Genomic DNA, 16,089 nt, shown 5'->3' on the forward strand with positions numbered 1-16,089 from the left:
ACCTATTTTAAAATATATGCATTTCTACAATAGTATGTGCTTTAAAGCCATTGAGAAACGTGCTACTTAAAAAGGTTCTTTACTGTTCGAGTCATCGTTTTCCACAACCATTCCTTCTGGCAATCTATTTTACAGCTACTTAGTTTACAATACAGCATCTTTGAAGATACGAAATTCCAACATTGAGAGGAAGGCCCTCAGGTGTGGAAAGGTGCCCAGAGCTTAATCATCAAGACAGGTCTTGGTCCCTTAAGATACAGAATCTAATTACCCAGTCAATCCATACCTGCCAGTCAGCTCCTTTCCAACGTTCCATATTCTTTCTTATCTCTTCAGAGATACCTCTCATTGCTTTCCCCAACGTGTGCCAATTCTTAATCTGAATTCGTTGTTGTAAAGACTTAAAAGTCCAAAAGTTTGATATTTTATTACACAAGTTTCCAGGTCTGATATGTCTTTGCCTATGCCAAAGGGCACTATCATTATTTTGCAAACATATTCAGACTTTAAAAAAACTCCAAAGAAAAAATTATGAATTGCTCAAAGGTTTCATGATATTTGTTCTTACCTGTTTTCAATTTTTTGAGAACTTCATCCAAAATGAATCAGGTGACATGTAATTAAAACAACCAACAGCAAAATAAGTGTCTGACAAAAATGAACTTTAATTGAAAAATATGATCTCAACTGAAAACATTACAACGATGGGTACTAAGCATACTTTGTCTTCTGATTTGTTCATGACAGATGCAGCATTTGTTAAAAATGCCAATGGAACAAGTTTGGAGTCTTGACTTGGAAAAAATTAATGATGATGGGACTGTTTTAAATTAGACTCATTTCAAAAGATCAAGTTATGGATCGGTACAAATGTACAATTAAAGCCTAAATCTATGAGGCTGACTGAGACCTTAAAACCAAAAATTTGAAATGAAAGTATGCAAGATAATTTAAGTTGCAACGCTTCACATAAATCTCAAGTCATAAGCTATGAGCAAAATGGTAATCTTTTTCAAAAGATGAAGTGAATTGCTTCAATGATAAATAGAACATTTACACACAGTTGGAGGTGCCGCACTTCACATGAAACTTGGGTCCCTTCTGCCTCTCAAGTGAACCTAAAAAATCCACTGGTCCCTTTCTGGGATTTTGGCTAATATTTGTTCCTCAGTCACCTGCACAAAGACAGATAATGTGGTCAATGTCACACTGCTGCTTGCTGGAATGATCGCTCGTTTCCTATATTTCAACTCAAACACAAGCAAGCCTATTTTTTAAAAAAAACCCTAAAGTTTGTGCAATTTCTCAGGCCCTCAAAAGTTATCACCATCAGTAAATTCTGCACCAAATAATCTCTGGTCTAGTCGAAAGTTTCAGCAATGATTTGCAGCTTGGATTGTGGGTGAGGTTGTTGACTTATCACCAAGCTGGCTTGTTTTCATTCAGATTTCATGCTAGGTAACATCAACATGGCCTCCAGTGAAGTGATGTTGTTCTACTCCGCTTGGAATTTATACTGTCTGATCTGTCATGATGAGTAGTGTCATTTCCAGTTTTGATCTGCATTGGTTCGTATACGGGGTCCAATTCTTTAAGTTTGTTGATTGCATTACGGGTTGAGAACCATGCTTCTAGGAATTCCCATGCGTCTCTATGTTTGGCATGGGCTTTTATAGTTATTCCCGCAACTTCATCTGCAGATACCTACTAAATAGACAACAACAAGAAGGCACAGTATGTCCGAGCACACTGGCCACACTGCCGTACATCAAGAACATATCAGAAATGACAACAAGATTCCTACGGCCACTAGGAATCATGGTAACACACAAGCCCACAGCCACTCTATGACAAACACTCAAGGATTAAAGACCCCATACCCATGACATGCAGAACCAACATAGTTTACAAAATAACATGTAACAATTACCACAAACCTTACACCTGACAGACAGGAAGAAAACTAGCCATCAGAATACACGAACATCAGCTAGCAGCAAAATGACACAATGAACTTTCCTTAATATCAGTACACTCAAGACCATGAAGGCCATCAATTTAATTGGGGCAATGTAACCATTGTAGCCCAAGCCAAACACGGACACAGACAGGAATTCCTAGAGGCATGGTTCTCAACGTGTAATACAATCAACAAACATATAGAATTGGACCCCATATACAAACCTCCACAGAACAAAACTGGAAATAACACTACTCACCATAACAGATCGGACAGTATAAATTCCAAGCAGAGTAGAACAACATTGCTTCATTGGAAGACTCACTGATGTTACCTGGCATGGTGATGAAGCATCTGAACAAAAACAAGCCAGCTCTGCGAGAAAGTCAACAAACCCACACTCTGATCTAGTATCTATTCTGTCAAGCACAACTACTGCCTTGGTCAAATTCAGTTTCGACATCTTTCATATCAGCCTCATCCAAAAGGCGAATTTGGCCAATGGGTCGATTGTGACCCACAAGACCTTTATTCTAAGTAAAGGTAAGTGTAACTGGAAGATTTTGAATGAAGCTTCTTCTCTAATCAGAGGTTGTTCCTCTTCCATGATTGCCTATTAGCAAATGTGGGAGACCATTTGTGATTAGAACAGCAGTGCAATGAGAATGCTTTCACTTTGCCTGAGGGCTGGAGCTGTGCTGGTTAGTCTGTAGAACAGAGACTAAAAGACGCCTGCTTACCAGTGTGAGGAAATGAAAATTGGAGTGCCATCAGGAAAGATTAGTAGGACAAGAGTTAGGACGCAGTGTGGGAAGGGGGAGGTGAAATAAGAGGTAGGCCACAACTGAGGAGGGGTTTGGAATGAATTTTGGGCTGCCAAGAAGCATGGTGCACAAGTCTCAGGTCTGCGCCTGAGCAAAACAAAACTGACACTTCAGCATTATTTGTTGGTCCTAAGAGTCAGCAATGGAACAAATTTTGCCACAGAAGGCATTTTACCAACTGGACGGCCAGTTTGAACATGCTTCCTGCCACAAGGAAGTCAATTAAGATATTTTAAGAACATATTAAGGGACATTTTTCCAAGATACTATTGGTATCTTGCCAATGGCAAATCATATGTCCAGTTGAGTGGGCTAGCCATCTAGCAGAATCATAGCAAGGAAGATATTTTATTCAAATGTTCCAGCCTCACCACAGGTTTGGGTTCAAATCTGACAGCTGCTGAATTTTCAGGAGGGCGACCTCACCCAGGTAGCAACTTGCCACCTCAGACGTTACAGAGACACCTCTGGTTCAAACCCCCTTCTTGACAGTACTGGGACCATGTTTCAGCCACCGGATGCAAGGCCTCTATTATAACAGGCTGCATCCATTCACTGTTTGCCAATGTTGATGCAAAACATTGCAACAGCTACCAGTATTTTACCAGGATAAAATCAGAGTCAGGAACATAATTCCCTCACACCAGAGCTCTCCCCATTTGGGATGATGAACGAACCTGGGATTCGATGAGTGATTGAGGGAGTAGTTAAATGGCCGAGTGAGGGAGCTGGGATGAAGAGGATGGGGTGAACATTTAAGGGACTTTTAGGTACGCATTTGAATATGCAAGGAATGGAGGGATATGGACCAAGGGCAGACAGAAGGGATTAGTTTAATTTGGTGTCATGTTAAGCACAAAATAGTGGGTCAAAGGGTCTGTTCTTGTGCTGTACAGTTCTATGTAATGGTGTACGGAATCATAGAGAAAAGGCAGGAGATTGGCATTAAGTAATAGAGCCAATGCAGGCTTGTTTGGACCTGATATCCTCCTTCTGCATAGTAACAGTTCTTAATCTGGACACACAAGGACTCTCAAATCTCTCTGCGCTGGAGGTTTCTGCACTCTTTCTCCACTTAAATGACATTCAGTTCCTCTATTCTTCCTGCCAGTATGTATAACGTTACCATTTTCCACATTACATTACATTTGCCAAGTACTTTGCCCAGATGCATAACCTGTCTAGATCTTTCTGCAATCTCTTTGGCTCATCCTCAACATTTGCCATCCAACCTAGTTTTGTGTCATCCACAACACTGGCTGTAGTGCATGCACTTCCCTCATCCCAGACATGCTTACACTGCTTGACCATATTATGTATTTCGAAGTGCTCTGCCACTACATCCTTCATAATAGGCTCTAAAATTCTACCCCCAACAACAGATGTTAAGCTAACTGGCCTTTCTGTGTGTCTCTTTTGCTTTTTAAATAAGGTGTTACATTGGCAGTTTTCAAATCCTGTGTACTCTTTCCAAAGTCTAATATCCTTGGAAAGTTTCTACCAGTGTATCCACTATCTCTGCAGCTACTTCTTTTATTATCCTAGGATACATCCCACCAGGTTCAGGGGTCTTATCAGTCTGCAGGCCTATTAGTTCCCTTACCACCATTTTTTTTCTGGAATGCTAGTTATTGCATCTTGTTTTTTAACCCGACATTTCCACTTGCTAGATCCTGGGAGGCTTAAATTCTCATGGCATCAGGTCAAAAATGGGCAAGGAAACCTCTGGCTAATTATTAATTACCATCCCCTCTCAGCTGTTGAATATATAGGATTACAGGAACAAGAGCAGGCCATTCAGCCCCTTGAGCATGTTCAACTATTCAATGCGATCATGACAGAGCTGTGGCTTAACTCCATTTGTCTTTGGTTCAAGTCCCTTAATACCTTAATGCATTGCTGTAAAGCAATTCAGATAGAAACTTAACAACTGATTCAACAGCCCTTGTCATTTGTCAAAGACAGTTCCAAACATCTGCCACCCTTTATAAGTAGAAGTGCTTCCTAACATCTTCCCTGAACGATCTGGCCCTAATTCTCAGACAATGCGCCCTGGTTCTAGAATCCTCAACAAAAGGAAATAGTTTATCGACCATCTTTTCTCATTAAAAATCTTGAATACTTTGATCAGATCGCCCCTCAAACTTCTAAACTGTAGAGAAAACAGGTTTAATTTATATAATCTCTCCAGATATTTTAACCCCTTAAATCCAGGTATCATTCTTTTAAACCTATGACATACACCCTCCAAGATCAATATACACTAAGGTGTGATGCTCACAACAGTCCAGCTTGGCTCTAACCAGAGTTTTGTATAACTGTAGCATAACATCTGCATCCTTGAACTCTAGTCCTCTAGATGTAAAGACCAGCACACCATTTGCTTTCTTGACTATTTTCTGCATCTGCCTATGATATTTTGAAGTTAATGCACCTGGATTCCCAGGTCTATTTGAACTTCTACTGCACTTCATACCATTTAGAATGTATTCCAATCTATCCTTTTTCAGACCAAAATGAAAAACCTCACACTTGCAGATTTTGGACTCCATCTGCCACAGTTTTGCTCATTCACTTAGTCTATCAATATCCCTTGTAATTTTATGTTACAATCTACACTGTCTACAATGCTGCCTAATTTTGTGTCATCAGCAAACTTAGATACATGACTTTCTATGCCACTATCCAAGCCATTTATAAATGCGAATAAGTGAGGTCCTCAAACAGATCCAAGTGAGATGTTATTGTGATAACATCCCATTGATTTCTAAATTAAAGTCTTTTATCTGTCTACACATAGGTATGCAGGCACTGCCCTGAAGCTTCCTGCCCAGCTGGGAATTCAGTGTAAAACCTTTGTAACTCCTTTTCCTCCCACACATCGGTATGCAGACACTGTCTTAAGCTTCCTGACTGAATAAAATTAGAATTAAACTGTTTCAAATAGGCTTAGGTGGAGAACATTTGTAAAAGGTGTGAGACCTCTAAAGCATGTAACTTCTGTCGCTGACAAAGGAGCCAGGGCACTGACTTTGTTCTAGCCAGACACACTGGCAACTTGAAATCACAATCTGTCCCGATAACAACTAGAAATCGCCTCCTGCCATTAGCAGCCACTTCACTAGCAATCGATACTATATCCTGGTCTTTTATGTTCTTGATGCAATACTTGTTTGGTACCCTGTCTTTGTCTGCTGTAGTAATTGTTTCATGAATCGTGTCTTTTGTAAATTGTGTAATTGTTTTCTGTATCATGTCTTCTGTAAAGTATAAAAAGTGGGGAGTGTCCGCTGCTTGGGGAGAATTACTTGCGAGACTCTGCACTGTGCCGGGTTGAGTACAGTGATTCTCCACAGCTTGTACTTGTTTGGTAATAAAGGGATTTGTGTTTTTCTAAACAGGACAGTGTCTTGTTATTGCAGTATGTCCGTGAGGGTCTCCGAAAACGAAACTGACACAAGGAGGACACTACTGGTCACATTCTGCCCATATGCATACCTAGCCATTATCCTCATTTTCTGTCACCTGCCATTCGATCAGTTCCCAGCCACATCAGTAATTTGAACTCAATTCCATGGCTCCTACATTAGTTAACAGCTTATGTGGATGGGACTTCAAGTGCCATCTGGAAGTCCACATAAACAATAGCCATTTACATTACCCCATCCACTACTTTCGTCAATTCTTCAAAAGATTTCCATGAGGCTTGTCAGGCATGACTTACCAGTCATCAATCCATGCTGGTTCATCTTGATTAAATGAAATTTTTCAAACTGCTCAGTTACTCCATTCTTGATTATAAACTCCAGCAACTTTCCCACCAGAGGGGTTAGGCTAACTGATCTGCAATTCCCTGGTTTCCCTTTTTCACCCTTCTTAGAAAGCAGAGCAACATGCACTTTTCCAATCCAGAGGGGCATTTCTAAGGAACTCTGAAAGATCATAGTTAGGGTATCTACAACTTGCTCCGCTATGTCCTTTGACATCCTCTCATGGAAACCATTAGATCCCAGGGATTTGTCACTCTTTACTTCTTTTAAGTAAGATATTGGTAAGGAGGAAATGAAGTTAATTTTATTCAGTCCCTGTTCCCAATCCAGTGAGAATTTCCTCAGGACGTTGGCAAGTTTTACTGTTTTTCTACTGAGTATATGGAGGTAAAGTCACAATCAATATGTCTGCCATTTCTCCACAATCATTGGCAAGATCCCCACTTTCAGGCTTTAGCAGGCCAGCACTACTCCTTAGCACTTTTACTCCTTTTATGAAGCCATAAAATTTGTCCTTATTGATTTTGATGTACCTAACAAATTTCCTCTCATAATTCATTTTAGTACCTTTTATGAGCTGCTTTGTGGTCTTTTTCTGGTCTTTGTGTCTTTTCCAGTTAGCAGGATCTATGCTTTTATTTTGCATTTTTGTAAGCCCATTCTTTTAGTTTTATGCTGTTCCTTGTGTCTTTAATTGTGCATGGCTGATTTTCTTTGAAATAGTGTTTTTCCTCTGAGGGATATAAACCGGTTTTTGTATTGTGTCATGTTTCCTTAATCATTCTCCACATTGAGCACCGCTTGAGAAAAGCATGAAGGCAACAAGGACACACGTTGTACTGTGGGAGGAGACGTCAATGTCAATCACTAAAAAAGCTGCTCAGTAGTGCAAACACAGATCAAACTGGCCAAGTCCTCAAATACACAGCTGCGGGGACTGGGTCTGGGCCGATGGTGAAGGAACCAACAAGAAAGTAAAATCACATGCTCACCACTGTACCTATCACAGATATATCTGTCCGTGACACTTCTGGTGGGAATGACCAATGCACAGTTTTTGTGGAGTCCCATCTACATCCCATCTTCACACTGAGGATAGTGCCACTGAACGTTATTGAGGCGATCATCATGCGAAATAGAATAGATTTTGAACAGATCCTGCAACTCTCCAACAGGCTTCACTGAGGTCGTAAGGGCTATCAGCAGCTTGAATTGTATTCAACCACAACTTTCAGTCTCATGGTTCATCTTCTCCCAATTTGCTATTACTATCAAGCTTGGATCAATAAAGCATAGTGGACAATATGACAGATGCCCTCGGCATATTTAAAACAATGCGATAAATGCAATATAGGACTTGCTTGCATGCCAAACAGCATGTAATGAGACAGATAAAAGTAATCTTATAACCAGCGCTTTAGATCAAAGCTCTGTATTCCTGTTACTTCCATCCATCCACGAACTGTACTGGACAACTGAGCCACTAACAGAGCAGAAAGTTTCACAACCATCCTTGTGCTCAATGAAACAAACATGCGAGCAAGGTGCAAAAGTGGGCCGTTCAGCTCTTGGAAGTAGATTCGCCAGTCAGTAAGGTAATTGATTGGAACGCAGATTCACATTGCCACCTAACCTCGATAACCTTTCACCACTTTCCTTACCAATAATCTACCTACCTCTGCCTTATAAATATGCAAAGAAAGATTATGTTTCCAGCTCTGTATCAGCAAGAGTTCCAAAGGCACTCAAAATAAAGGGTGTCCCATTTCAGCTGACATGAGATTAACATTTTCTTCTGAGAAAATGTTCATCTCATGTCTGCTCAAATGGGGGACCCTTTAATTTCAAACAGGGATTCCTCATTCTAGATTCTCCGTAAAAGGAAACACCGTCTCCACATCTACCTAGTCAAGACTCTTCAGGGTCTTATATGCATCAATCAAGCTCCGTGTTACTCTTCATTAAGTATATAGAGTATTAAAGACACCCAAATCACTTGGACACAAGTCCCAGTAGTGAAGCCCATCCCACTGGATCAGCTCCCTTCTATCCGTTACTAGTGCCAGTGCCCCACAAACTGAAACCCAATTCACCCACACTAATCTTCGAGCCCAGTTGATTCTTCCAGTATCTTCCTTCTATCATAAGGTCAGAAAAGGAAATGCTCGCTAGTGATTACATAATATTCAGTACTAATCACAGCTCTTCTGATAATAGGCAGTCTGTGTCCATTGGTAGCAAAACCTAGACAACATTCAGGCTTGACCTGATAAGTGGCAAATAACATTTGCACCACCATACAGACTGAGAATTCTGCTGTAAGCGGCTCCCATAGACCACCATCTACAAAACAAGGAAAGAGTATGATAGAATACTCTCCACTTTCATGGATGACTGCAGCTCCAACAATACTCAAAAATCTCAATAGCACACAAGACAACACAACCTTGATCTGCACTCATCCAACAGGTAGTTGTACCTACTTGAAAAAAGGAGCAAAACATGATTTTCTCTTAGGAAATAACGCAAGGCATGACTGAAGTGTTAGTGGGGGAGAACTTTGGGGTTAGCTAACATAATTCTATTATTTTCAAAATAGTTATGGAAAAGGATAGGCCTTGTATAAAAGTGAAGTTCTTAATTGGAGCAAGGCAAATTTTGATGGTATGAGACAAGAACTTCCAAAAGTTGACTGCTGTAGACTATTTGCAGGTAGAGGGACACTTTCAAAACTGGGATAATGAGAGTTTACAGTCATTATGTTCCTGTTAGTGTAAAGGGCAAGGCTGGTAAGAGTACAGAACAGGAGTACAGAATAAAGATATGGAGGCCCTGGTCAAGAATAAGGAGGCTCATGTTAGGTATAGACAACTGGGATCAAGTGAATCTCTTGAAGACTACTAGGGGGTGCAGGGACTTAAAGAGAGAAATCAGGAGGGCAAAAAAGGGGAAGGTTAATAATAATCCAAACAGATTCTATAAGTACATTAAGAGAAAAATAGCAACTAGACAGGGAATAGAGCCTCTTAAAGATCAACAAAGTCGTCTACATGTGGAACCACAGAGATACTAAACAAATATTTTGCATCAGTTTTAATTGTGAAGAACGGCATGGAGTAGCTAATGTTGTTCTTCTGTTCAAGAGGAGAAATAGGGATAATCTGGGAAAATATAGACTGGTGACTCTCTCATTGGTGGTTGGGAAACTATTGGAGAGAATTCTTAGGAATAGGATTTATGCACATTTGTAAAAGCATGGCCTAATTAAGGACAGTCAGCATTATTTTATGCAGGGTGGGTCACGTCTTACTAACTTGATTGTCATATCAGCAAAAAAATTCAAAGGTAATCAAAGAGCGTGGAGCAGTGGATGTTGTTTACAACAATTTTGTCAGGCTTTTGACATGATCCCACATGGTAGGCTTATCCAGAAGATTGAGATGTTTTTATGGTGACTTGGCTGTCTTCAAAATTGGCTTGCCCAAAGAAGGTACTGATGGAAGGGTGTTTTTCCAGGCTGGAAGTCCATGACTAGCGGAGTTTTGCAGGGATTTATACTGGGACCTCTGCTGTTTGTGATAATATACAAATGACTAAGATGAAAATGTAGATGGGTGGGTTAGTAAGCGTGTAGATGATACAAAGATCAGTGAAGTTGTCGATAGTGTAGAAGTTTGTCAAAGGGTGCAGAGGGATACAGATCAGAAGCAGATAATGGGTGAAGAAATGGCAGGTGGAGTTTAATCTGTGCAAGTGAGGTGCTGTACTTTGGGAAATCAAATGTTACTGGCAGGACTCTGAATAGCACTGATGTACAGAAGGATCTCAGAGCTCAAGTCCATAGCTCCCTGAAAGTGAAAACATAAGTAAATAGGGTGGTTAAGAAAACATATAGCATGCTTGCCTTTATTGGTCGGGGAACTGAGTATGAAAGTCAGGAGTCATGTTCAGCTTTGTAAGACTTTTGTTATGCCGCACTTAGGGTATTATGTTCAATTCTGGTTGCCACATCACAGTAAGGATGTCAAAGCTTTGGACAGGGCATAGAAGTGGTTAATCAGGATGCTGCCAGGTTTAGAAGATATGAGTTATAACAAGAGGCTAGAAAAACTTGAGTTGTTTTCTTTTGAGCAGCAGGACCTGAGGGGAGACTTGACAGAGGTCTATAAAATTATGAGAGGCACAGATATGGTTGAAATGGGCCAAACACATACAAGTGGAGCTAGATTGGTTTGGGAAACTTGGTCGGCATGGACAAGTTGGACAAAGGGCCTGTGTCCATGCCGTATGAGCCTCTATGACTGCAAGTTTCATCAGATAGCAATGCCCAAGCCTGAAAACTCTAGCACCTAAAAGGACAAGAACACTAAAGCCATTTGAACACCACAACCTGCAAGTTGCTCTCCAGGCCACATACCATCTTGACTTGGAAATATAACCATCATTCCTTTACAGTCACAATCTAAAACTGGAACTCCCTTCCTGACAGCACAGGAAGTACCCACACTGCATGCATTGCATGGCTTTAAAGGTGGCAGTGGCTCACCACCTTGCTCTCGAGGAGAATGAGAGACGGACAATAAATGCAGGCTGAGCCAGCGATGTCTATATCCAATGAACAATTTCTCTTTAAAAACAACTTGTTATATTGATGTGCCTTCATTTGAATGATTACATGAAAACTCTAGGCCCCAAAAAGGGCTTCTGCATTTTTCTTCTAATAGTGATGCCAAAAGGCCTAAAAATCCAGAGGCAGTGATTGCTTACAGTCTAGGATCCTTTCAGAAGGGGATACATGTTTCGTTTAAGCACCTAAGGGGAAGGAAAGTAGCTAATGTATTCTTTTTCCCCAATCTCCTTGATCATTGAAATTGAGGCAGCTCCTACGTGCAACTACAGAGATAAACACAAGACAGCAAAATAAGGATCAATGAACAGAGGACATGCCCTTACCCAGATTGCTATTACAGAGGCCTAATGACAGATCACTTATTGGGGTAGAGTGTCAAAGGAAAATCCCACCCACCGGGGGAATATCCAGGAAAGGCACAGAGACATGCAATTAATAAACTGACTCAGTCTGGTAAAAAAGCTCAGCCCTCAAAAAGGATATTCATATTTAACCCAGAGCCAGCCTTGTCAGTAAAGCAACCAGAGAATAGTTAAACAAACACACCAATTTGCATAAGGTGACACATTTATTTCCCTCAAGCATGGTTCTGTGTGAGCTGAATCAAGATGAAACTCTGTCAATTCTAACATTGCAGTTAGCTAGCCCATGAACAAAAAAAAAAGCTTCACTAAATGGATTTACTCTGATCTGGTTGCATTAAGTGCTTAAACCCACCTTGCAAAAGACGTAGTTGTGTGCAAGCGATAACATATAGCACAGGGCATAAAGGGGCCTTTCTTGCTATAGGAGAGATAATGGGAACTGCGGATGCTGGAGAATTCCAAGATAATAAAATGTGAGGCTGGATGAACACAGCAGGCCAAGCAGCATCTCAGGAGCACAAAAGCTGACGTTTCGGGCCTAGACCCTTCATCAGAGAGGGTCTAGGCCCGAAACGTCAGCTTTTGTGCTCCTGAGATGCTGCTTGGCCTGCTGTGTTCATCCAGCCTCACATTTTATTACCTTTCTTGCTATAGTTTTGTCTCATACTCCTGAATAAGCACAGATGTTACTACACATTGCTGGAGCACACAGGCCTTCCACTGCACCTAACAGCCTTAATACTTACAGTAAATTCCTTATACTTTCCAAGCTGCTTTGAGGGGCGGTGTGGGCTTGTTGGGCCGAAGGGTCTGTTTCCACACTGTAGGGAATCTAATCTAATCAACCTATTCAGAAATGGTATTATATATCTCTGGAACCCATGAGATTTGAACTCAGTTTCTGCCTCAGAGATTAAAGGACACTACCACAATGCCACAACAGATCTCATTACTGCATAACTACATATCAGCTGGCATCGAACTACTTCTGGACCCAAACCATTTAAACTATTCTCAAGAATTACCTGTGCTATTATACCCAAGAGACTACAGTGTCTAGAACAAATGGAGGATTTCTAAGCACACTGGCATGTTTTTCTACACTAAACTTCTGGAACTTCTTGAGTTTAAGAAAGACACTATACTGGTCTTTCTGACAGTGTCCTTATTTCCAGCTTTACAATTTCACTTTTAACAAACAATGCACTGCAATAAAAATGAGACAGCATTCTTTCAGTTGCCCAAATTAAGAAAAACCATAGTGGCTCATGCAAAGCAACAAGATCAAAGTAAACATTGTTTTCATGAGTACTCACCGAAAAAGATCAAAGAAGACCAAATTGTTGTCATATTGATAGTAGTATTGGCTCATAACTCTATCCCTGATATTAAAAACAGGTATTTCATTGATAAATCGTGTACCATGTACAAGAGATCTTGCAACATGTAACACACATTTAATCACAAAATATCCATCTACAGTTGATTCTGCTATAACGCATGTTCCATCAACACAAATTGGCAGTAACATGATTGATGAATAGGGCGACACTATTTCTAAAACGCAAACTTGCACTGTCTATAACAATTCCATTAGTGTGTGGAGTAGTATGTGTCGACATCACATGATCATTTCACAGGCTTTGGCATGAATACATACAATGTTAGCGTTGAAAGTTTCTGTGCTGGCATCAAGTGATCATTTTGCAGGCTTTGATGTGAAGGGCTTTCTGTAAGAGGTACAGTATAACCTCCTCCCCGATCAAGTCGTCTTGACATTTTTTCATGGTAAAGTGTTAAATTTACTCATTTCATTATTAGATATGAATTAAACATTTATTCAAATTGTGCTATCCTTTGCGTCAGGCCCCATTATTTCAATAGCAAGATTTTCTATAACACAATGTTGCACAGGAAAGCAATTATCACGTTAAAGCAGAACCAACTAACTGCTCTGCAGCACTTCCACCATGAACAATGTCCCTGGCAAAGAAGCACTTAGGATTGGAAACCCTTTCATCTCTACATAGGTTTTACTGCACCCAAGTTAATTTGCCTTTGAAGTGTTCTACATCACACATTCCAACTCATGTTGATATTATCAGTTCAAAGCGGTGTGCAGGAGTGGTATAGTTAACTCATACTTGCCAGGGTTAATGCTAAGTCAGGCAAGAAGATGCATCAACACAACTTTATTAAACTTGGCCTTTTATACAAACCTATGACTAGTTTTAAGTTTGGAGAATTTATAATAAAATAAACTTAACATGAACTAATCACCAGCTACACCAGAGCCTATGTCCATGTTTATTAGAGTAATATTTCAGTTACTAAACTAAAATTATATTTTGTTAAAGAATGTTCTTCTTCTACATGACTACACCATATATTCCTTCCTGTGCTCATAAGCTTATGCCGTTCAACTAATGTTGTGATACAAATTACAACTTAATTACGGTTGTAACAAAACAAAGTCTTGCTAAACTTACCAGCTGCCATTGAACACTGCAGGTTCGGGCCAGTTTCATAAATTCTGCTAACTCCTTTAAAAAATTTGTGACCATTCTCAAACCAAGTACTGACCTTAGTGATAGTGAATTTTACTAATAAAACCAATTACAGGGATCATAACCATCAGGTCAAATGGGACAATTTATCAAGGGGTCATTCATTTGCAAAGTAATTTAATATAATCAATAAATTGCTGATTTCCATTGACTTCACAAATCATAAAATCCCTACAGTGTGGAAACAGGCCCTTCAGCCCAACAAGTCCACAACGATCCTTGAAGCATCCCACCCAGACACATCCCCCTAAAACCCACCTAATCTACAGCTCCCTGAACACTACAGGCAATTTAGCATCGCCAATCCACCTCACCTGCACATCTTTGGACTATGGGAGGAAACCGGAGAACCCGGGGAGAAGGTGCAAACTCCACTCAGGGTTGCCCAAGGATGGAACTGAACCCGTCCCTGGCGCTGTCAGGCAGCCATGCTAACCACTGAGTCACCATGCCGCCCAAATAAGTCCCTATTTTGTCATTGCTGTCTTTTTCTCTGCAATGTGGTGATGAACACACCACTTTTTTCCACAGGTTCTTAATCTTATCCATACTACTGGGCAATCAGTACTTTTGTCTGCAGGTTATTTTCCTTTATTCCTTCACCTTGTGTTCATCTCGATTCCAATGAGTATTGGCTCAAACTTTCCTCAGATCCCCTTCATCCCGGGAGTCAGCCTAGTTCCTACTCTGAACTTCCAATGCAATTATAGCCACCCTCAAACAGACCAAGCCATACACAGTACTCAGTGTGATCCCACTAATGGCCTGTAGTTGTAGCATACTTTACATACTCATACTCGACCTATCTTGCAATGAAAGACAACAAAACTTGCATTCCTAAGTACCTGCAAGTTAACATTTTGGTGATTCACGTATGAAGTATTCTGCAGTCTCCATTAAATAACATTCTGCTTTTACATTCTTCCTGCTATAGTGGACAACACTCATTTTCCCATATTTTGTGCTATCTGCCAAATCTTTGCCATTCACTGAACGTATCTGCACTCCTTAACAAATTCTATCATTTTCACAACTTGCTTTCAAAGCTACCTATCAGCAGGTAGGACGTATACAAACTGGGCAGGTTACATCTTAATGTGACTGGGACAGATGTCCTCAGTGGGAGATTTGCTAGTGCTGTTAGATTGAGTTTAAACCAGCTTGTCAGTGTGGTGGGAAGCTGAGGAGTATTCCAAATTGGAAGGAAATAAAATTGGCAACAGAAAGCCAAAAAGATGTCAAGAAGACAAATTTCAAGGTACTTTATCTGAATGCATGCAGCATCGACAGCAAAGAAAATAATCAACAGGCAAAAATAAAGATACACAGGTATGGTCTAATTGTCAGTATTTAAAAAAAGCTGCATGACAACAGTGGCTGAGAACTGAATATTCAACATTTAGGAAGACAAACACAGGGGAAGGAGGTGGAGGTGTGCTGGTAACAGGGATGGGGTGATTACATTACTAAGCAATAATCTCAAGTTGGAAGAATGTGGAAACTTGTTTGGGTGGAGCTAAGAAACACCAAGGGGCAGAAGACATTGGTTGGAGTTATTCATAGGTCACCAAACAGGTGTGGTGAGGAATGGTGTTAATTAGAAGATGAAGAAAGAATGTAACATGGGCAACAGTTATTCATCAGTGATTTCAATCTTTGAATAAGCTGAAGGGGGGAATTTCTGGAGTATGTTAGAGATGGTCTTCTACAAGGGTATGTTGAGAAGCCAACTAGAGGATGTGTTATTTTAGATCTAGTAATATGTGATAAAGAAGCGTTAATTAGAACATTTGTCATAAAAGAACCTTTAGGGATACATGATAATAAAATGTGAGGCTGGATGAACACAGCAGGCCAAGCAGCATCTCAGGAACACAAAAGCTGACGTTTCGGGCCTAGACCCTTCATCTTTAGGGATACATGGCCAGATTATGACAGACGTTTCTATTACGTTTGAAAGTGAGACAATTCAT

The 16,089-nt window shown here is 40.4% G+C and overlaps 1 protein-coding gene across 9 annotated transcripts in view; it reads right to left on the reverse strand.

Moving 5' to 3' along the window:
* fam20b (FAM20B glycosaminoglycan xylosylkinase) overlaps window positions 1-16,089 on the reverse strand; it is a 210,825-nt gene that overhangs the window by 151,681 nt on the left and 43,055 nt on the right. For 2 of the 9 annotated variants that reach the window (XM_048539019.2, XM_048539017.2), the window contains 2 exons: window positions 12,866-12,931; window positions 569-589 (listed from right to left, as the gene is read on the reverse strand). The exons of 5 other annotated variants lie outside the window; for them this stretch is intronic. The gene's annotated coding sequence lies outside the window, so the exon portion shown is untranslated. The remainder of the gene's footprint in view (window positions 1-568; window positions 590-12,865; window positions 12,932-16,089) is intronic. 2 more of the 9 variants (XM_059647731.1, XM_048539018.2) reach the window with 1 other exon arrangement.

This window comes from Stegostoma tigrinum, chromosome 8, assembly GCF_030684315.1.
Source record: "Stegostoma tigrinum isolate sSteTig4 chromosome 8, sSteTig4.hap1, whole genome shotgun sequence".
Taxonomy (NCBI): domain Eukaryota; kingdom Metazoa; phylum Chordata; class Chondrichthyes; order Orectolobiformes; family Stegostomatidae; genus Stegostoma; species Stegostoma tigrinum.